Source organism: Meles meles, chromosome 3, assembly GCF_922984935.1.
Source record: "Meles meles chromosome 3, mMelMel3.1 paternal haplotype, whole genome shotgun sequence".
In the NCBI taxonomy this organism is placed as follows: Eukaryota; Metazoa; Chordata; class Mammalia; order Carnivora; family Mustelidae; genus Meles; species Meles meles.
The window spans coordinates 154,140,943-154,164,098 of NC_060068.1; positions in this window are offsets into that span (position 1 = coordinate 154,140,943).

The window sequence follows — 23,156 nt, forward strand, 5'->3', positions numbered from 1 at the left end:
AAAGTCAAAGCCTGACGTTTCCCAAAGCCAGCATGGTTTGCCAACGGTCGGTCAGTGATGGATTTGGAACCTGGTGCGCGGGGCAGGAAGAAGTTGGCTAGGAACCAAAAAGGCTGTCCTCATGACTAAAAACAAACTCGAAGGTATTTCCTTGATGACCTTGGAAACAGGAAACCAGTTGTGGTTTTCGGCAGCATTCTTGCAGGAGAGCAAGTGGGGAAGGCCCCCAGCCGCCCCGGGGCAGGGGGACCTGCTGGGCCTGCCGGTTTACAAAGAGACAGAGGTTACATACCCCCCAGCTCCGTTTAAGCATGGTCACCAGTGACCAGAGAAGCTACTCGATGCAATGCATCTGTTTCAGATACAGAAATATAGAGAAGATATTTATTGAGATTTAAGTTATTGTTATTTATTACCATTCACTGAGTTGCTCTTTTCTCCCCTTATTTATTAAAGTTTCTTTTCAAGGTGCCAAAGTATATGTGGTCGCAAAATGCAAAGAAAAGTGACAAAGGAAATTTTGATTGGGAACAAGGGTCCATGCTTTTCAAAGTATTAAAAAGTTTCTCAGTAGGCAAAAATCACTTACTTTACCTTTTTAAGAAAAGCCCTCCCTCATCTCCCCCCCCCCCCATTTCAGCCTCTTCCCTATTTTTATTTTTGAGAAAAGGAATGCATCAGAAGGAGCACTTCTGACAGGCCCCCTCTCGGGAGCCGTGTGCAAAGACCCGTGCGCTCCGGTTTTACGTCCCGCTGTTCTATCGTTGAGCAGGTCTGCCGCGCGCTCCCCTCTCTGTTGTATGTAAGCCCTTACTGCCTTCCACGTGTATCTATCTATGACATGCATAACCGTGTATATGAAAGGTTAAATCCCTTTTAGTAAGTAGTCCTGGAGTCAGTGTTGACCTAAAAGTAAGATACAAATCCTGTCAGCTGTCCGTCCTTCCATCCACCCACTGTCTTCTAGAGAAAAGTGCTCATGCCCAGTGCAGCCAGGGAGCACGTGGCCCACCTTCCAGAAACGGGATCTATCTGGGTGCTGTAAAAGTCCCTTGGCTGTCCCCTGGGGGCAACAGTCGCTGTCCCAGTCAGAAGGAGGTGGCCAAGAAGGGAGGATATCTGGCCCAACCGCATACACACACTGAGTCTCATGCCCACAGAATGTCCTACCTGTTACGCTGAAAGCCTTTGGAGGGGCGGGGGCATAAGGTGGGAACAAGCATCTCCTCACACGAGTCCCGAACGTGGGATTGTCTGGCAGCTGACGAGGCACGAGGCACTGGGCCCTATGTTAAGAGTTTGTTGCATGTTTCATAAAAGGGATTTTTATCAAGGAAATCATCTATCACTATCCGAGTGGCTAATAGCCCGAAAGTATGACAGATTTAGCAATTAAGTGACCTACTGGCCTCCCTCAAACAATCATGTGAATTTTGCAAAGAAACCAAGAGGCACCATTTAGCAGACATCCTTTCCCCCAAGCCCCAGAAGACCCAAGTTCACCATCATTCTGTCCCTGTCTTTTCTGCTCCCCTTGCACAACTTGGAGATAAAGTAAAAGGAACCCCCCTACCCTACCCGCGGGGCCAGAGTGGGGACCTCGCTGAAGAGCAGCCTGCTTCAGGGACAGACCCAGCCGTCTGGTCATTCGTGAAGCACAGTGTGACGTAGCCCCAGGACTGTCTGTCTGGTTCAGACAATCCTGGCAGATTTGGTGGCTGGCGTCCCCAGGGGTCAGCCTCAGTTACCCCCGCCCCGACCCCGATTCCCATGAAAAGTCCTTGTTCACAGGGGCTCTAGGACACAGTGGATGTGGACAGCTCGTTCCCAGCATCACCACAAGCAAGTTTTAACTGAAGCTAATCACTCTACCAAATCCACAAAAAGGGTAAAGTTTGTGATTTTTCTGTATCATTGCGATTACCATCTGATCTGGTAGGGAGTGCACTTCCTCGGAAGTTCTGACTTCTCTGATCTGTCTCAGTCGTTTGTGTTATACAACCAAAGTTCTCTACAGACTTTATTTTTGTACAATATCATTTTGTAACTTTTTACAAATAAAAACTCATTTCTATTGCTCCCTGTCCTTCTGTCCTTCCTCCCGTGCCCGGGGACCCCAGCTAGCCCAGGCGGCCATCCCAAGCATTTAGGATCAGTCGGGCCCTGGACCCGACGCCCGCCCCCGCCTTCACCACCACACAGCCCACAGTCTGTCAATGACCTTGCCCGTCTGCTGTCCACAACTGATCCCCACCCAAATGAGAACAAACGTGAAACATATTCCTCACTTTTTCCACCCATACTTCTGGTGTGCCCACCCTCTGCCAGGTGCTGTTCAAGGCACTTGTCACCCCAAAGTGTCCAAAACCAAAAAGCTTTGCGCTTGTGTAGTTGCTATTTTATTTTAGTGGAGACAGTATTCAAAAAAGTAAACATATGTAGTGATCCAGGCAATAATAAATGCTATGAAGAATACAAAGAGGCTATTACAATAGGGGGAAAACGGGGCCTGCTTTAATTAGAGGTCACACTGAGGCAGGATTGAAGAAACAGAGAGCGCCAACAAATGAGCCTCTTGGCTTCTGCCCTGAACCGGGCAAACACTTGGATGGAGCCACCACTCTGCACGACTTTGGGGGACACCATTCATACCTTTTCTGTACGACAGACCTTGGAGTCGGCGCAAATGATGGCCTTGAGCCGAGTGTATTCTGGTAGCAAGAAGAACACACCAGAGAGAGGAAATGCCAGTGCCCTGGGTTGGGAAGGAGAATATGCTTCCTCCTCGGATGACACACTCCCTGTGTTATGTCACAGGCAGCCTTGTGACTATGAAAAGGTAGCCTTGTGTGGTGTTTTAAACCCAAAACAAAACTCGGATACTCTGAAAACTCATTCCAAGTGTCTGCCAGCTGAGGTTTTCTAACAGACAGCCTTCAAAGCAGTGCCAGGCTTTGCCCAAAATGCTCTTTCCTTCCTGACGCTCCTGGCCCCCTGCACTGAGAGTCCATGGCGTCTGGGGGGACCCTCTGTGAGGCTTGCGATCGGAGTCCTTCTGCCAGGGCTGTGCTGGGGCCAGCCATGCTTTCCGTCAGCCAGATTCTGATACAAAGTTAGTGACTTGCAGAGGGAATGCAAAGATTGTAAACTCTTGGCTGCCTTCTGTTCCCTTTTTAGAGCCATTTCCCCAAGGTAGGCTCCCGGGATTGCTAATGGGATGATATGCTCCTCAAAAACAAATGGAGGATGGGGTGGTTCTCTGATCAAATAAGTTTGGGAAACATTGAGTTAAATAACATCAAACAGTATTTTCAGGTTAAAAAAGAGAAATGCAGAACTTATCAGAACCTTGATTAGACCAACAAGCATTGCGACAATCTAGGAGGAGCGTGGTGTGCAGTCCTCCCCAGGTGGGTGGGGCCAAGGAACTGCCTGCTGCCTTGTTTTCTTGGCATGACACCTATGCACCATCCCTTGGAACTACTGCCCGATCCTATGAGCATCAGGATGAGCAGAGAGGGGGCTAGAGATCAGTAAAGCCGCAGAAACTGTTGGGCAGCTCCCACGGGAAGGACACCCCACTGCATACACACCCCTACACACACACACACACACACACACACACGCACACATGCACACATGGGTACTGTGGTTTCTTGCTCAGCATGATTAACCAGCGGTCAGCTTTGGAAATTTCCTTTCTAAAGGGAGAATGTGAAAATGAATTTCTCCCACGTAAGGGAGAATGTGTTGAAAGCTGGGAAATTCCTAGCAATAAAAAAGAGAACTTTCACCATGCTTACTGAAAATCCTCACCAGGCTCAAATTATTCTGAATCACGAGTGCAGTCTTGAGGGGCTGATTCCCCTGTGTAGTGCTCCTCCAAGGGAGAGCTGCTTCTGTGGAGCTTCAGGCTCCGAATTCTTGCTGCCGAGAACTCTGAGAGCACTGGATAAGGAGTCCCCTCACCATGCTCTAATGGTTTCCAGGGGCTTGTGCCCATGAGTTCGGCCCAGGCCGGTTTTCTCCTCTGTGGCCAGTGCTGAGCAAGGCAAAGGTTTACAAGAATGTTTTAAAGAATCAATCTGCTCTTGAGGTAAAGGCACAAAATCAGAATTTCGTGAACCTAAGTCTTTAAAACCAAAAGCACCACCGCTGTTCACATGCAGAGTCCTGCTTGGGTCACGGCTGATTTGCGATCTGACCCCAGAACCCCCGGGGAGGAGGGAACCCAGGACCTCACACTGTCCACCTCAGAGCACAGTGGCAGGGAGGGAACGGAGGTGTCAGCCACGGGTTTGGGGCTTTTTTCCATCAGGTTATGAAAGGTCTGAATCCGAGTGTCTTCTTGGGACACATCTTGGGTAACAGAACTGTTGCTGTGACCCCATGCAATAGTTTACTTTGGTCTCATCACGTCCCTGAATGAAATTAAAACCAAATACTGCCAAGTCATCCCTGAAAATAAATAAAAGGAAATAAAGGGAAAGCGCCCATTTGCTCATGGGTGACAACGAAAACACTGCCACATCCTGGCCCCAGGATGGGTGAGGGGAGCGGCGAGGAGAATGCAGACGCGGGCAGGTGCACAGAGAGCGCGGGAACGCCCCAGCCGGCTGCTGGTGAGAGGAAAATGAGCCAGGGACAGTGGCAGAGCTGGATGGCTGGACCATTTGAATTTCAGATAGACATACCACAACTTCTCAGTATCACTGTGTCTTGTGTAAGATGTGGGACATGCGATACTTGGGACAAACCTACATTAAAATGGTTACTTGTTGTTTATCCGAAACGCAGCTGGGCACCCTGTATTTAATTTGCTAACGCTGGCAAGAAATAGTGACATTTGAGCTGAGCCTTGAGGGTGAGCAAGAATCTGTCAGGTGGATGAGGGCAAAGGGTGGGGGTGGGCTGAGGGACAGACGGTCCAGGCTGAAGGAACAGCGCGGCCCAGAAGGACGGAAGGGCCCTGTGCGTTCCAGGAGGAGTAAGCACAGCAATGGGCTGAGGCTGACCTAGCCATGAGGCACAGCAGACACCTTGGCTAGGAGCCACAAGATTTTTAGAGGTCCTTTCTTTCTTTTTTTTTTTTAAGATTTTATTTATTTCTTTGACAGACAGAGATCACAAGTAGGCGGAGAGGCAGGCAGAGAGAAAGACAGGGAAGCAGGCTCCCTACTGAGCAGAGAGCCTGATGTGGGGCTCGATCCCAGGACCCTGAGATCATGCCCTGACCTAAAGGTAGAGGCTTTAACCCACTGAGCCACCCAAGCGCCCCTAGAGGTCCTTTCAATTAAATATCAATTTTAATACTTCTTTAAATCAGAAGAAAAATTGAACAATATTGACTATGTCATAAGAAATCTAGTCTGGATTCTACTTCTCTTTATAAAGCCATGTGGTCATATCATTTTTAATATTTCCCATAGAGAGGGGGCCCACAAAGGCAAAAGTAACGCAGCCCTGGTTGGGGGCAAATAACAGCCTTGACGCACTCTCTACCTGCAGTTTCCTTCCGAGCTTCCCTCTCTCGCCTGTCACGGAAGCCAGCCTCATCATGAACATCATGACCAACACTCGGTAAGACCTTGTTACATATATTGTCTCATTAAATCTTCACATCAACAACACCACCACAAACCCTCTTCCCGCGCTTCAAGTTCAGGCGTCTTCTCAAGATATTTGCACTCGCACCCCACTTGGGGAGACAAACCTAAGGGCAGGCCATCCACATTCCAAGATTCATTCACCTCCTTTGAGAAAACACATGAAGGCACGTGGCCCGGAGCACACTGGCAACTGGGGGACAGTGACAGAGGGAAGAAGTGGTCAGATAGAAGGCAAGAAAGATAGAGAGAAGAGTTAAGGCTCTGAGAAATCAGACAGCCGTGACAAACGAGGAGGTTTTCAAACACACGGAGTAGATTATTTTAACTAGAGAAATTCTTTAAAGTGGTGTACATAAGGAATTTAAACCCACTTCCGGCTCTGTGTCTGGGTTTCATTCATTCAATTAATTATTTAGCATCTACCTCCTACTGGGGAAGAGTATAAAGATAAAAGCATATAAAGATAAAGCCCTCAAGGGGCCCCCAGATCTGAGGGACATAAACAGTATAAAATATATGATGAAGACAGTGATAAGACAACACAGCATTCTGGGAGAGTCGAGGATGAACCATAAATCAGCTGAGGCTGGGGGGTGGGGAAAGGTATCAGGGACAGCTTCCTGGAGGTGGCTGCCTGCATGTACTATTATAAGGTAAGTAGGAATTTTCCAGACTGAAGTTGGGGAAAAAGAAGGCATTCCACACAGAAGGGACTTGGGAGCTCAGCCAACAAGAGTAGAAATACCCTGGTGTACTTTTGGCTTGGAGGGTAGAGATGGGTCAAGGCCAGAGCTTTGGAAAGCAGGACTAATGAGCTTTATTGGGTAGGAGAGGGAAGGAAACAGTGAGGCTGAGGGTGGAAAGAGGTGGGGTCACAGTTGCTGGGCTGGAAGATACTCCAAGGGTTCCTTTTTTTTTTTTTTTTAAGATTTACTTATTTATGTATTTATTTATTTGAGAGTGAGAGAACATGAGCAGGGTGAGAGGCAGAAGGAGAGGGAAAGCAGACTCCCCACTGAGTAGGGAGCCTGATGCGTGGCTTGATCCCAGGACCCTGAGACCATGACCTGAGCCAAAGGCAGATGTTTAACCAAGAGGTTCTGATGCATGCTACACACAGAAAAAATCAGCCATCATGGTCTTCATTAGTGCTGTTCACCAAATAATCACATACTGTTCCATTCCTGGCTATATGGTAAGATCACACATTTGGGTTCTTTTGTGATTGACTGAAACCAGTGATGGACCAAAGAGCATGAGCAGAAGTGGTTGTGTTTCTTCTGAGCCTGATATTTAATTGCTGTTATGTGACCCTCAAGAGTCTCTTTTCCTATAGGACAGAAACCAGAAACATTCAAGATGGTGGCTGTTCTGTCAACCTGGATTGGCTCTGATGAATGGAGCCACTCTGCCAACCCATGACAGACATGTGGGTGAAAGAGAAAGGACCCATTGTAATCTGAGCCACTGAGATGTGGAGGTTGTTCGTTACTGCAGCATATCTTAGTCTATCCTGACAGAGGCCAGTTTTTATTGTGATGAGCCATATTGTGGTCCATGAAGACAAAAAGAGCAGTCAGCAGAGGAGGGAGAGTGATGAGTGTAAAGGCGCAAAGAGAGTTGTAGGGAATTAAGTGGAGGAGGTCGAGTCTTTGGGGCATTGTAGGGATTTAGGATTTTATTCTGAATCAGGCAGGAAGCCATGGGGGGGCGGGGTTTAAAAGACAGGTGACAGACCGGATCTGGTTTGTGATGTTAAAGGACTCCTCTAGCTGCTTTGTCGAGTACAGACTGTTGAAGGGCAAAGGCAGGTGCAGGGAGACCGGAGAGGTCCCTGCACTAACGCACGCGGGTGACGGTGGAGACTTGGACCAGCGTCAGCAATGGTGGTGCCCACAGGACTCGCTCAAGGTCTGGGAGTGAGGGGCTAGGAGAGCAGGAGTGAAGGTGTGATCAGAATGGTACCAAGTCTGAAACCAAAGCTGTGGCATCTCTAGAAGGCCAAGCTGCACAGGTCTCATGCAAGGGACCTCATTTGGGTCTCCTTGTGGAGCCTTTCTGCTGGGAAGGCGACCAGGTGAGTAGTCAGATGCTCCCTCCTGACATCTAACTCTGGGTAAAACAGGAGCAGTGCAGGGGCCGGGCTCTGAGGGAGTCTGCCAGGCCCTGAGGTCTGGAATGCCAGTAAAAGTGTGCATGCCAGGCCAGTTGGCTCATGGTCAGGATGAATCTGCCACTGCTCCTTCTGACAATGTTTAGCATGAAATAAAAAGTATGGCTTTCAAATGACACCGCAAGGAAGATTCTTGAGCAAATATGGCCAAGGCTGCTCTGCAGAATGCTCTCAGAGGCTGGGATTCCATTCGCCTTCAGCCCTCTTTTTTCCATCTGGCCCTTCCCAGCCCTGCACTGAGGTCTAGCCGGACAACTACATTGGCCTCCTCACAGGTCCCCCGCCTTCCAGCCTTTCCCCTCCAACTCCACTCATGGCTGCCAAATTAATCTTCCACATATCACTCTCCTACTCAAATTTTCTCTACCTTCCTCCTGTCCATCGAATCCCTCAGACTGCCAATCAGAGCCTCCACAATTTGTTTCAAACAAATCTTTTCTCTAGTTGTCATGTTTATGTTCCCCAAATCTTCCTGTTTAACCTAACCTCTACCCTTCAGTCGCTATGGATGACCTACAGAACCTCAAAATACACACTGAGCTTTCTACACTTTCCACAGCTGGACCCTGCCCAAGTCTTTCCCTCTGCTGGGAATAAGATCCTTCTCTTCAGTGCTCCAGATTCTCCCCAGCTGGTGTCCATCCCCTACTTCATTGTAGTCCTGCGGCCAAGCATCTTACGTGCGGTTCAAGCTGATGGCATGGCTCCTGTTTCTCACGGATATGAGTGCACTAGTCTCACGTTCTCTGCTAGGTTGAAGGTTCCTTGAATGGAGGGGCCACATCTGGCTCATCTTTGAATCCTGAAAAGCCCTGAGCACATACTATCACATGTAGCAGAAAATCAACTCAAGCTGCAACAATGAAACTCAACAATGCAAATGTTGAGTTTCAACAAAACAATGCAGCTCAACAATGAAAGGGAATTGATTAGCTCACGCCCCTGGAAAGTTCTGAGGTGGATCTGGTTCAGAACAAGCTAGAACCAGGTGTTCAATTAACATCATGAGGGAGAGCCCCCCGTCAACCATTTTGTGATTTTCCATTAGGTTGGCCTCATTCTTAGACTGTCCTTTCCCCACGTGGTGGCAAAGATGTCCAGTGGAAGTTACAGGCTTAGGTCCCACTCTCTTAATTCATCAAGGACCTTGGAGGAGATTCTGAATGACCACCTAGAGCCAGATGTCAGTGTCTCAACCAATAGCTATGGCCAGAGGGGTGGACAATTCTGTCCCGGCCTAGGGCATGTGTTCACGTTGGGTGTCAGCTGGTAGGCCAACCTGACTAAACTGCATGAGCTAAGAGCATGGGAGGTCAGACGCTGTGAAGGAGATATGGGTGCTGTGACCTAAAGAAGGAATGAGGGATGCTGAGAAGCCAAAAACAACAGATGTCCACGACAGTCATTTTATGTGATAGTGCATTCCAGCAAACAATTTGGCACCTCTTTTCTCAGATTGATTTTGTCAACCATCTGCTCAAAGAAATTAAGGTTTCCATCTTGGCTTATTTGTTTGGCCGTAACAGCAAGTTCATATAACAATTCAAACAGAACAACAGGGAGTAGGGGGCATCAGTTAGAACATAACTGGGAGAAATATAAGTATTGGTACTCAATCTTTTTTACAAAAAAAAAAAAGGAATATTGGATGGGTAGATGGATGGAGGAAGGAAAGAAAGAAGGAAGAAGGAAGGAAGGAAGGAAAGAAAGAAGGCAGGAAGGAAAGAAGGAAGGAAGACTGTTTTATTTATTTGATTGTGTCATTGTCAGATTAAAACCCTGTTAAAGGGTGTCTGGGTGGCTCAGTCAGTTAAGCAACTCTTGATTTCCACTCAGGGCATGATCTCAGGGTTGTGAGATTGAGCCCTACATTAGCTCCCCCACTCAGTGGGGAGTCTTCTTGAAATTTCCTCTCCCTCTTCCTTTGCCCCTCCCCTGCTTAATCTCTCTTTGTAATAAATAAATAAATCTTTTTTAAAATCCTGTTATAATGGGCCCCATTAAAAAGACAGCTCGAAGAATTTCAATTAATAGAAAACCCTATTGCAGTGGTTTAAATAGGGGATTACTGGGGTGCCTGGGTGGCTCAGTGGGTTAAAGCCTCTGCCTTCGGCTCAGGTCATGATCTCAGGGTCCTGGGATCGAGCCCCACATCGGGCTCTCTGCTCAGCAAGGAGCCCTCCTCTCTCTGCCTGCCTCTCTGCCTACTTGTGAACGCTGTCAAATAAATAAATAAAATCTTTTAAAAAATAAATAAATAAATAGGGGATTACTTATCTCACACAATTGTTTATGGATATGTACATGGTATGTGCCACAGGAATAATTTTTGCAGGTAGATCTATCAATGGATGTTAACATTAGTGGGCATATGCTTAAGGAGAGATACTTACATTTTTCTCAAAGTGTCTCTCCCAAGGTATTTATTAATTACAAAGGGAAAAACAGTAAATTTACATTGGAAAAACTCAGCAAACACCATGTTAACTAAGTGATCAGGGCTAAGATCACCAGTAACAAGACATATTGATATCGTGTTCCCAGATACAAATGAGGAGAACACAATATCACTTCTTTTATTTTTGCCAAAATTGCAAAACCTCTGTCTAGCCTTGAGAAAACATCAAACTCAAATTGAAGAACCTTCTACAAAATAATATTCACAAGTGTCAAATATGAGAGAGAGAAGGAAAGATGGAAGAATGGTTCCCAGCCTGGAGTAGACGAAGGAGACGTGACAATTAAATTGAGGTGGGACTTCAGATTTGATCCTCCATAAGTGAGAAAACTGGGGCAATCCTTCTTGATAAGGTCTACAGTTTTGTTAACAGTATTGTACTGATGTTAATTTCCCAGGTTTGATCATTGTACCAGGTTATGGAAGATAGAAGCACTAGGGGAAGCTGGGTGAGGGGCATAAGGGAGCACTCCTCTTATGATTTTGACAACTTCTCTATCAGTCTAAAATTATTTAAAAGTCAAAGTTAAAAAAGAAAACCATGGTATTGGTTCTGAGTAAACTTAGAAACCAGTTGCTACCACAGTGCAAAGATGTATAGGGTTAGTGCCCAAATCATATGTACATACAAGCAATCTTAGAGTTTGAAGGAAGGAGGACACAGTGTGACCTTGATACTTTTGACATCTCCAGCTTCAGGCAAGTTGCATGGCTTCTGCTAGACTTTGAAAGCATGGACAAAGGGGTAAAAGGACTTCCATAGGGAACCCCGACAGAGCAAAGACAAAGAAGTGTGAATGAATGTCCATGGCACGTTCTGAAGGCTGCTCAAACTTCTTCCCATGCAAAGAAATGGACTTTGGGCTCTGATCTGGAACTAGCATTCTGGAATTTCAGGCCCGGTGTGGGAGTGGGAAGGGCATGGGATTGGCTGTGGGACATGGGAAATCTGGAACATAAAGGCAGCATCTTCAGAGAAACTGGTTGTGGAAGCAATGGATTCATTTCTGTGTTCAAAAAGACACATCAGGAGCACCTGGGTGGCTCAGTAGGTTGGGCCTCTGCCTTCAACTCGGGTCGTGGTCTCAGGGTCCTGGGATCGAGCCTGGAGTCGGGCTCTCTGCCCAGCGGGGAGCCTGCTTCCCCTCTCTCTCTGCCTGCCTCTCTGCCTACTTGTAATTTCTCTTGCTGTCAAACAAATAAACAAAATCTTAAAAAAAAAAAAAAAAAAAGACACATCAGTCCATTGAGCACAGCCCTGCCCCAGGGTCTCCCGGGGGCAGCGGAGACCCGGCCAGGTGAAGACTCTCTGCTGACCACCTCACTACCACCAGTGCTTTTGGCCTGGCTGTGCAGTAGGGCCAGCAAGCCCAGCTCTTCCTCATCCCTCCTCTTATCATCACACATCATTTCTCCTCTCATCCCCTCATCCCTTCCCAGCTCAAATATCCCATGACCCAGGAAAAGACCTTCCAGCCCTCCCACCAAAATGCACCACCATATGCAAAAATGCAGGAGCTGGGAGGAAAGGCAAAGACCCTTCGACATCTCCCAGGGACTCATCCACTGTTCTTCTAGAGAGTGGAAGAGACTTCTACCTCCTCTCCCCACCAGGCAAGTTAGGAACACTATTTCTAGCAATCAGTTGGAGGCATTTTCATTTCCTATGAGTATCTGGAAAGTAGGCCTCGTCCCTAGATGATCAGATTCTCTTCTACCCAACGAGCAGAGAATGAGTGTTTCCTACACACACTGGGGTGACCAAAGCACAGCCTCTGCCTTCAAGATGCTCCTAGTCTACTGGGAAAGAAGGTCAAGGTAAAACCACAGCAGGTGCCAAAGGCAGCGGGAGTCCAAAGGAGGTAACGCCCTATGGAAAGTAGGGGTTGGAGAACTGAGAGCTAGACCCCAAGTAAGGGAGTCTGGTGGCTCCATCATGCAGCCGCACTTTCTCCCTACAAGACACCCTAGTGTCCACCATCTTCACGAGGACTGTCAAGATCCTTGGCTGGTGGGGCTTCCCTGCTAATAGGTGCAGACTCTGTAGCAAACCCTGCAGACCAGTTCAGCTGAGCCTCACGTGCTCATTGTCTTTGCGTTCTCCACAATGGAAGGCTTCCTCACAACTGCCTATTCCTCCCAGGCTCTAAAGCATGGCCCCCAAGTCTTCCCGAACCCCTTTGCTCTGAGTCTCGGTGTTCACTCACTGCCCTGGCTTCAGGGCCCCGCCCAGAGCATGGACCGCACGCCTGGGCAGCTATGGTACCACCCCCGACCCACCGGCTCTCTGAGCTGTGTGGACAAGAACGCCCCTGCCCTGTCCCCAGCCACCCACCTTCCCTGGCACTTGCTTGGTCCTCTTCTCACTCTTGCTGTTGTTTGGGAACATTCTCCCCCTTCTCCATCCAAATCCTAGTATTTGAAGTCTGTGTTCACAGACATCAGCTTGGGATCAACTGTTAGACGGTTGTTTTCTATACACCCAAACTCATCCCTCCGGAATATGATGGATAAGGCTTTTGAGGCTCACCCACATTGTAGCAGGTAAGAGAACTTCATTCTTTCTTATGGCTTCTAGGCCCTTGTATGTAGATGCCATCGTCTGCTTATCCATCCATCTGCTGGTGGACATTTGGGTGGTTTCTGCTTTGGCACAACTACCGTCAACATTCGAGTGCAGGTTTTGGTGTGGCTATATGTTTGTTTCTCTTGGGCATGCACGTCGGTGTGGAATTGCTGGGTCAGGCGGTTGATGCCAAACTTCATGAGAAACCACCAAACCGTTTCCACAGCAGCTGTACCATCCCGCTCTCCCTCGCTGCTATGTTGCGACCACTGTTAGTGCAGCTACTGTTTATCGGGTGTATGATGGACCAGATACCCTGTTCCAACATAACGGAATAAAGTTGATATTGAACGAAAGCAGACTATGTCACCCCCAAATAGACCTCTTTTTTTTTTTTAAAGATTTTATTTATTTATTTGACAGACAGAGATCACAAGCAGGCAGAGAGAGAGAGAGAGAGAGGAGGAAGCAGGCTCCCTGCTGAGCAGAGAGCCCGATGTGGGGCTGGATACCAGGACCCTGGGATCATGACCTGAGCCGAAGGCAGAGGCTTTAACCCACTGAGACACCCAGGCGCCCTAGACCTCTTTGATACAAAAATTATTTGGGGCCACCTGAGTGGCTTAGTGGGTTAAGAGTCTGCCTTCAGCTCAGGTCATGGTCTCAGGGTCCTGGGATCAAGTCCCGCATCAGGCTCCTTGCTCATTGGGGAGCCTACTTCCCCCTCTCCCTCATGTGCTCTCTCTCTCTCAAATAAATAAATAAAATCTTTAAAAAAATTATTTTGCACTGAAGGCAATTAGGACGAAACAAACTCAGGAAAAAACTCTTGTTTTTCTGCTTCAAGGCAAGATATAAATTCTCCTTTCACTGGTGACAGACTCTTATTTGGCCAGAGGTGGCACCAGAGGAAATTGCAAATATTGCCCCATTAGCTCCCTCCATAGATCCATCTTCCCACAGGTTGCCTCCCCACCTGGGACCTGACCGTGGCTCTCCTCCATCTTGTCATTCCTCTACAGATGAACTGTTCTTCATTTAACACAATCGATAAGCCACATTTCTAAGACATTGCTCTGAGTTATATTTGGTTCAGGTTTCTCCTGCGGGATGTGTACTGCATATGTTAATTAATGGTCATTTTCCCCTTGATGGTCTTTTAGTTCAAGAAACACAGCTGAAGCCTAAGGTGGGTAAAGTTTAACCTTCCCTACAATATCATCATCATCATCATCATCATCATCATCATCATCATCATCACTTTACCGACGGGAAATCGTAACACAGTGACTTGCAGGGAGGATGTGGTGGCACCTGCCTTGGAGCAGTTTGCGTGCACAAATCCAGCCCCACATTCAGGGAGCGGTCAGGGCATAGAGGAAGACCTGAAGCTATGTCTTGAAAGAGGAGTGTGCACCTGTCTGTGGGGGGGGGGGGGGGGGCGTGTGGTCTCAGAGCAGCAGAGATAGGCAAGTGAGCAAAGGCCCAGGGCTCCTTGTAGAGAAAGGTGCAAATGAAGCAGCTTCCTGCTAAGCAGAGAGCCCGATGTGGGGCTCGATCCCAGGACCCTGAGATCATGACCTGAGCCGAAGGCAGAGGCTTTAACCCACTGAGCCACCCAGGCGCCCCCAGGTGAAGACTTTTGAGGGTTGCATCAGAAAGCCCACTGCAGCAACAGTATGGAGTATGGCTTGGACTAGATCTGTGTGGAAGCAGGGAGACTGGTTAGGCAGCAGTTGCAAGAGGCCAGGAGAAAGATTTGGGGGAACATCTGAACCGAGGCAATAATGCATGCAATGGGAAGGAGAGAAGATGAGTATGACGAATGGAAAGAAAATAAATAACCTGCCAGCGGGGCTAACAGACTGGATTTCAGGGCAGAGGGGGAAGGTGGGATTGTGCCTCACTTCCAGGTTTATGTTTGGATGATGGGACCGACGGAGGGGCTGGCCCTGGCGGGCACAGGAAGTGCCAATGCATGGTCATGCGTCCCCTACATTGGCTGTGGAGTATTTAGGCTGCGGGGGGACATGACAGTGAATAAAAGATCGTCTCTCAAGCTCAGGAGAGAAGGGAAGGGGATAGAGAAGTAAGGGTTGTCAGCACTCATGTCATCGCTGACATCACTGGGTGCATGAGATCCCAGAGATAAGGGCAGAAGCAGGAAAAGCAGCGCCTGGAGACAGAGCTCCCCCCACCCCCACAAGTGGCCCCAACCTACCACTACCGCTGTGCTTTCCCCAATCCACTGAGACACTTCCCGCTTGCTTTCTTGTTCTCAACAATGATTTAATCTAAGCTAGCCAGAATTCACTTTCCTAGCCCATAGACTGCCCTCCAACCCCACACATGTACTCATATCAGAAGATATTTCAAAGAATATGTACGTGCCTCAACTTCTTTGCCATCCTGACTATCTATTCGTTCACTTGAATTCATCATTTTCAATCACTGGGGAATATATAACCACAAAAGCTTGTGGAGGAGAGAAAGCTCTGTCTTTTCCTTAAAAGAAAGGATGTGCCCCTCAAAATGGAGTTTGGTGGCAGCGGGAGCAGAGCAGAGCTCACACGGATGCAGGCGCAGCCAGTGTCCTTACAAGGAACGGCAGGCAGCCTTGACGTAGGGACTTGGTGCCCTTGGGCTCCGGTGGCAGGGTTGACTCAGATTCTCATCCCGAGAGAAGTGTCTCTCCCTCTCCGGTTAGACATTCAATTCCTCTGACTCCACTTGGTTCTCGGCGTCTGCCTGCCTCAAGGAGGGGACGAGCTGGCCCAGCCAGTGTGGGATTCTGAATCTCACCGTGGGGATTTCGCACTGGGAAGGAACTATTCCAGCTTCTGCTTTCATCTCAGCCGTGGGAGTTTGGGGAGTGTCGTTCTGCCCCTGGACTCGCCCTTGATCTGTGGACAAAATGCAGTGACCCAGCCTGCGTGCTAAGACACAGCCCTTGGACCTGGTCAAGGGCCCTGACTCCTGCCTGCCTGAGAGGACGCCGCGGAGCAGACAGCCCTCCCCAGAACGACTGCTTCTGGACTGGGAGAAAGCATACTCATAAAATCACAGGGTTCACAGCCCAGTTAGCTTCCTTGAAGGACTACTTCTGGATACATTCTGTGAAGTCACAGTTTAGAAAAACAAAACCCCCAAATGGCTTTGGAAATGAAACCATCTTCAGGTTGGCAATCAGACTAACTTGTAAACATTTCCTCCCATTTATTTCACTTTCCCCATCCAAAGGCAGAGATGGGAAACACAGCGTGTGCGGCAACATATTGGTGCTGCTGGGGAGAAGGGAGCCGCAGGGCCCCCGTTGGCCAATGCATTTTCCCCCACTCCAAACCCCTCCCGCATGAGCAGGTAGGCACAAGCCATAATGCGCATGGGACATGGGGACTCACAGGAAACCAGGTGGCAACCAACAAGACTGCTGCTAAAATACAATCCACCTTAGCCTGTAAAACTGCTCCCCTTTTAACCACACCCCCAAGGCCCATTTGGCCCTTCCGACAATCCCCAATACGTCTTCTACCCGAAGCCTGGCCCTTTCTGACAGTGCTCTTCTCAGCTTTGCTGCTCTAGCCTACCTTTGCTTTGAGGACAAATAGTGTTACCGGAGCGCCTTCTGTTTTCTCTGCATCCTGAAGGTGCTGCCTCATTCGATCCTGAACAAAGTTAGGAAGAGACAATGAGCAACTGCTTTTTATAGCCAAACCCCCTAAGCTCAGAGAGATTCCAATTAGCTTAGTTAGGGTCACCCGGTTGTTAAGGAGCAGAGCCAGGGTTGAAGCCGGATGAGGCTGACTGCTGCGAGCACCTCTTCCCATCTCGCCCTCTGACATTGGGCAGCTTCACGGGACAGATGGAGAGGTGGGGGACGGACGACACAACCACCAACTGAGCAAGGAAGCCAAGAAAGCAGAACTTTTCTTTGCTCACAGCTGTGAGCAAAGGTGTTTCTGGCCAGTATTTTTCTTACCAGAAATGGAGCTGTCCCAGTATTTATTTGTCAGAGGGATGGGGTAGTACAGTAGGAAACACATGCACCCAAGAACCAGAAGCTCAGGGACTCAGACACTTGCATTTGGAAGCGGGGGGACCTTGCGTAGGTGTAAATCTCCCATAGGCTCTGCTCTTATTTCCTCCTGTGTCAAGTGAAGATAAACAATGCTTGCTCTCCCTTCCTCTCAAGGCTGTTATGAGGATCAATGAGGCGATCGAAGTGAAAATTACAAAATGGTCTACGAATCACGTATAAATGTATATTTTTATACTGATGTATTTCCACCTGGTAGGAGAACATTTTGGGGTCATTGAATCCATTCCTCACCTCCACTCTTGGACACAACATTCAATTTCTCTTGGCCTCAGTTTCCCCATCTGTAAAAGATGGCCATGGTGTTCACTGAACCCTAAGCTTCTTTTTAGCTCTGACCCAGGGCAGATTAATGACTCTGATTCCTACCATGTCCAACCAGCCCCTGGTGACCAGAACCCAGAGGTGGGGTTCCCTCACACAGAACCATCTGTCCTCTCAACCAAGAGGAGGCTGGATATGAAACAGCAGAGGTGTCTCCAAGAATGTTCGACTGCAGAAACTGGCAGAATTAAATTCAGAGAGGAACAACAAAGTTCATCTCCTCCACAATGTTTATCCGTGGACATTATGTGCCACAAGGTATGCTAGGAATAAGACTGGGTAGAAGGAATAGTCTAGAGCAGGAGACAGACTTTCAACAAATACTTTCCTGGGTAATTATTTAGTTGGAGGCATGACATAGAGTAAGACTGTTGATCAGGAAATTATAGAATGGGGCAGAGGCATCTCAGAAGGATTTCCCAAAGAAGTAGCATTTCCAACAACTTCTTGAAGAAGATCTGGATTTAGCAAGGCATGGGAAGGAGTTGAGAAGAGGTTAGAGGATATTCCAGGCAGAAGGAATATCCAGTGCCAAGGTCTTTTAAAGAGGAAAGTTCTTGATCTACTTGAGTTGCTGAAAATGAGTCGATTTGGCTGTGATGCTGCTAGTGACGGGGACGGTGGCATGACATGAGGTTCCAGGTATAGACAGGAACAGATCATGCAGGGTCTTATAGGTCAAGATGAAGAATCTGGGCTTTATCCTAAGAGCACAAAGATGCCACTGGAAGGTTTTAAGCTGGAGGATATGTTCTGAGTGATGGTCCAGAAAGATCATGGAGGCAGCAGTGGTGTACTGGAGGGAATGTCTGGGTGGGCGCACCCAAAACCAGTCAAGGGCTAGAGCAGTGGTCAGAGGCAAGAGCAGACAGTGGCTGGGACCATGATGGTGGCCATGAAGACAGAGAAACATGGAAGGAGTCGAGAGATACTCAAGAGGTGGAACTCAGGTCACGGTCATTGATGGGGGGAAGTGGAGGAGAAAGAGGGAAGTAACTTACATATGCTACTCATCCTAATCCACTGGGGTGGCGGGGACCATGCCCCCCAGTTTCCAGTTAAAGAAAGTCTCTGAGAGGCTGAGGGACTTGTCTAGATACAAGAGCTGGAAAATCAGGTTCCCAGAACTCTCAGCTCTTACATCATAATTATTTCAGGTTTGGAAAGGCTTCCCAAGTGACTCATTCTAGGTGCTATCATTACTTCACAGAAAACTCAAGGAAGGTCTGATTTCATGTGTCTTGGACGCCAAGTGCATCACGGCAAAGGCCATATGATGAGAAGGGACCAGAGTGAGCAAGTGACATCATGGGCCAAATAGAGTCGCTCCTCGAACGTGCACTGCCGACGCCTTACACAATCCCCTAATTATAGTTCCCGAGGAAGCACTGCACAATAGCGCGCTGTACAGAAGCCAGTGGGTAACTGTCCAGACAGCCCTTTTAGCCAGAGTTGATATTTGGAAGATCCTGTGTAATAAGCTCAATGAGGTTTTTGTGGTGGAGCTTTTGGCTGAACAGGTCATAAATCTTTCCTGTCCCAGAGAAAGGCCTGTCCATCTTGGGAGTGAACAGGCTCTTCCATATTCCGGAATTAAAAGTCCGCCTGACCTTAAAGCCTCCTCTCCTCGCGTCCCAGTGAAAGGGAACAAAGAAGTTACAAATTTCACATAAATATGTGTATATCCTACACGCAACGCAGACTTCACATACTGCCGCTCCTCCGACTGTACTGACCCAACATGGTTTGGCCAAGACAGAGTTCTTTCCAAATACTCTGGTGTTAATGACTATGGTTAAATAACTTCCCTAAAGCCCCCAGATCGTAAGAGGCAGCGTTTGCAAACCGAGTCTCTCCAAGCTCAGGGTCATGCTGTCTCGTAACCAATCTGAGCCTCTGGTTCCTCGTGCACAACGAGGACAGCGTCCACCTCACAGCTCAGTGGTGACAGCTAACACCTGGAAAGTGTCTCACACGGGGCTGGGCTCCTGGCAAGAGCTCAGCAAATGGTCTCTACCAGTTCCAATAGAGTGGCAACAGAGTACATGAAACATCTCAAAATAGAGCTGAAGTGAATATAAATTATACCAGTAGCACACTCTGATTTATTCAGAATGACCAAGACTGACGTTTGAGCATCACACATGCATCTGAGCTCTTCGGTGACATAAAGTAACAACACATTTCTCATTCAATGGCTGAAATTTTACTGGTCGCATTTGCCCGGCTCTGCTCTCCTGCATGACTCATTCATATTTCCTCAAGTACTTCAAGGTCTTGCTATGCTTTCGATCCTTGAAAGCAGCATGCGCTTTGGAAAATGCACTTAATAATGCCAATGCCGTTTCCTGCCTCGCCTGGATTTTGCCTCCCTTCAGTTGATAAGCATGTGTTCCTCTTACGGGACTGATTCGGGCCAGACACGCAGCTCGATGCTGGCTCAGCACGCAAGCGGGCGGTGTGGCCACTAGTATCACGCAGCTCACGTTTTGCGGGGGCCGAAGGCCTGGAGCCCCGCTTCAGATGTGGTGGATGGAGAGCCATAAAAGCAGTAAATCCACGCTGAAAAAATAAAAAAAATAATAAAAAAAAAAAAGCAGTAAATCCCATGTGTTGGGGGGAAAGGTCTGGGAAGCTGCTGCCTGAGCTCCAGAGGGAGAAGTAGTCGAGAGCCTGCCTTTTCCTCAAGTCCACCATGCAAGTGAGTCCCAGAGGGAGGTGCAGTGAAGAGGAAGTGAGCTCGGTTGCTGGGGCCAGGAGAAACGGGTTTATGTCGGTGGGGAGGAGGAGGGAGAGTTGCAGACCCATGGCCGACTGAACACCATAACGACTGAGTCCCATGGAGTGTCCCAGTTCAGGTGGACGCAGGGCAGAGGCGAAGCTGGCCGCCTTGCCGCTGACACCGACCCGGCCAGGGCGGCCTCTTCCCCTCACCTCACCCCACTCTCCTTGGTGTATCACTTTCTATCACCCTATCCTTAGCTCCTGCCACCCAGAAATTTTTCTCCAGATGGGAGGCCTGGCAATCAGCTCCCGTCCCTTGTGTAATCAAATATGTCACCCTGAAGATATGCTCAGACTCTGGCCGGGGCTCGGTCCTCCGGTTGACAGCGCGGCACAAAGCAACCAGCCAGGCGGCCCGGAGCCCTGCTGGTTTCTGATTAAAACGGAGCAAGTGTTTCTTTAGACACAGACCAAGTTCTTAGAGGAGAAACAACAGGTTCCTCTGAGCTTGGCCTTCAGGGCTCACACAGATGGGCTGTTTGCGAAGGGCAGGCCAGTAGGCTGGTTTTGAAAGTCCAAACGGCTGTATTATTATTATTATCAATTATGTGAACCGTATTTGCCACCTGACACTGACTACAAAGAACTTGAGTATGTCTCTGGAGCGGCATTCAGTAGACGGGGGCGGAAATCGCAGTGTCTTAGTGTGTCGGAGCTGCAAAAATAAAAAATAATTTCCTGTCTCCCTTTGGTTATAAAAATTTACCTAATCCTCTCCATATTGATTGTATTCCGCACCATGCTATGGAAATGTTAACATTTCTGAAAATAAAAGTTTTTATAATTAAAAGTTAAAAAAAAAATTCCAAAGTGATTTGGGAGTGAACTAGTCCCTGCTCCAAGAGGCAAGATTCTGTGGTTCAACCCTGAGACCACAGAGTTCATCGCCTAAAGGCGGGAGTATTGTTCAAACTACTGAATGGCCATTTCGGCCCAGGGCAAGGACTAACCAGCTAACAGACGCAAGGTTTAGCTCTGGAGCAGGGAGGCAGAGACCCTGGGTATCAGATGGGACCTCTCTCTAGCCAGGTAGTGGGGAAATAGTTTGGGGGGTGTGCTGTTGGAGAATGTACCCCGAGTAAGAAGGGTGCTAAGCTTAGAAGAGCTATTTCCCAATAGAACAGGAAGATCTCACCAGTTTAGCAACTGGTTCAGCAACACACTCACTAAATCCTGGCCCTGTCCAAAGGGAACAGGCAAAAACCTAAATGAGGGAATAAGCTGGCCGAGGGGTTGAGGCCCCAAAGGGGCAACCGTGACTTGGTTCCTGCTAATTGCTGCTAGACCTTCTGATTTCTCAAGAGAAGCTAAAAATCTGTGTTTCATTATGGTAAGGAACACACATTAAAAAAACAAAGCCATGGGAGCCAAACCAAACAGGTCAGCAAGTAACCATTTTGTGACCTGTGATTGACAATGGCCCAGGGCAACAGGCCTATTTGTACCCATGGCCTCCAGAGAAACACGAACCCACCAGGTTGCTCCAAAAGCCAAAATCTCTCTCTACCCCCGAAGCTCCTGCCCTGGTTCAAGCCTCACATGCGTCCCCACGACAGGGGGAAGTGGTCTTTCCACTGCACCGCAGACATTCCCCTACTCTAAACCCACCACCTCTAAGGTGCCTGAGTGGCTCAGTCAGTTAAGTGTCAGTTCTTGACTGTGGCTCAGGTCCTGATCTCAGGGCTGGGAGACTGACCCCATGTGAGGCTCTGCATTGTGCAGCAGGTCGGGCTCCGTGTAAGGCACTAAGCCTGCTTAAGATTCTCTCTCTCCCTCTGCCCTTACCTCATCACCCTCCTCCCCCCCCCCACCCCCTCACACATGCGTGCTCTCTCTCTCTTTTAAAAACCAAAACAGGGGCACCTGGGTGGCTCAGTGGGTTAAAGCCTCTGCCTTCGGCTCAGGTCATGATCTCAGGGTCCTGGGATCGAGCCCTGCATCGGGCTGTCTGCTCAGCGGGGAGCCTGCTTCTCTCCTCTCTCTTTCTGCCTGCCTCTCTGCCTAGTTGTGATCTCTGTCTGTCAAATAAATAAATAACATCTTAAAAAAAAAAAATAAAAATAAAAACCAAACCAAAACAAACCCTACCATGTCCTATTGTAACGACTTCTCTGTCTCACCCAGAGGTTCTGTCTTTTTATTGCTGTGTCTAAAGAGCCTCACAGCAGACTGGCACCCAGAAGTCATAGAAAGGGAAAGAAGAGAGGAAGGAAAGAGGTTTTACTCTGCTATTTCCAGTCCCTTTATTATTTTTAAAAAAGATTTTACTTATTTATTTTAGAGAGAGGGAGTGTGTGCATGCGTGCATGTGAGCTAGGGGAGGGGCAGAAGGACAGGGAGAAAGAGAATCTCAAGTAGACTCGGCTGAGCATGGAGCCTGATGTGGGGCTTGATCTCATGACTCTGAGATCATGACCTGAGCTGAAACAAGGAGTCCTTTGCTTAACTGACTAATCCACCCAGGCACTCCCAGTCCTTTTAGTACCTACTCCCAGTCCAGTAGTACCTAATGGTGATATGTGGGCTGGCAGCCCAGCTTTATTTAACTTGGAAGATGCTCATCCAATCAAAGAAGAAATAAATAAGAATTTGACATTAAAGTATTTTAGATCATAACAGAAAGCCCGAAATGGAAAGGTGCAGCAAAGGCATCTGTAATTGTCATGGTGACCATGTGAACTCTCTCTTTTAAGTTCAACTACAGAAGGATTTTTTAATCATGAAAACATAGCACCAATTCCTTAATCATTTTTTAGAAAATTGAATTTAAAGTTTAGATAGGTAGCCTATAGCCATTTCTCCAATAATGTTTCATTCCTGAAATGTATATATTTTTCAGCTCTCAGGAGCTGCTCTTAAAGAGATGGTCCTCATTTCCCATCAATGTGAACAGACTTAACCCAACTGAACTGTATACTAAAAACGGCTAAGATTTTAGATTTGATATTATGTGCTTTTTGCTTTAATAAAATAATTTTTAAAATAAATGTATTTTAAAAAACAGGTGGTCTTCAGCCCACTCTCCTTCTTAAGAGGCCCTTAATATGGAGAAAACAGGCATCAACACAAGGAAAAGAAGTAGGAGAGCAGTTGAGATGGAGCCCATACCTTGGTCCTGGCATTCTGTAGTCTAGCCTAGAAACAGC